Below are 350 nucleotides of genomic sequence, written 5' to 3'. Positions count from 1 at the left end.
GCATTTGGAAACCTACCCAGCAGACACAGTAGCACCGGCATTACCAGGTGGCGCCAGAAAATGAAAAGGCCAGTGAAGTCTTACTTCTGCTGGATTTACTTGAGTAATCAATTTATGTACTTTGTGCCTATAAATAAATTTTATATTCTATGCAGTAAACAAAGCTTTAAGGACCAGCAGTTAGCGTAATGGCTATGTCGCTGGACTCCCATGTAGTCAACTGCGGTTCGCATCCCGGACCCAGTGGCTTAAAACTCATGTCGGGCACCTGTGCGTGCATGCCCAAGATCCCAAGAGGAGAATGGAGGAGAAGGGATTGCAGCATGGCTATCCCTCCGGGGGGGGGGGGG

At 49.1% G+C, this 350-nt stretch overlaps 1 protein-coding gene across 5 annotated transcripts in view; it reads left to right on the top strand.

Annotated features, from left to right (window-relative positions):
* Nucleotides 1-350, top strand: part of NRP1 (neuropilin 1) — a 173449-nt gene that overhangs the window by 84368 nt on the left and 88731 nt on the right. The gene's annotated exons all lie outside the window — the stretch shown is intronic.

The sequence above is a fragment of the Tupaia chinensis genome, unplaced genomic scaffold (assembly GCF_000334495.1).
Source record: "Tupaia chinensis unplaced genomic scaffold, TupChi_1.0 Scaffold000578_2, whole genome shotgun sequence".
Classification (NCBI taxonomy): domain Eukaryota; kingdom Metazoa; phylum Chordata; class Mammalia; order Scandentia; family Tupaiidae; genus Tupaia; species Tupaia belangeri.
The sequence above is the reverse complement of the archived record's forward strand: the minus strand, read 5'-3'. Positions and strand labels throughout refer to the sequence as shown.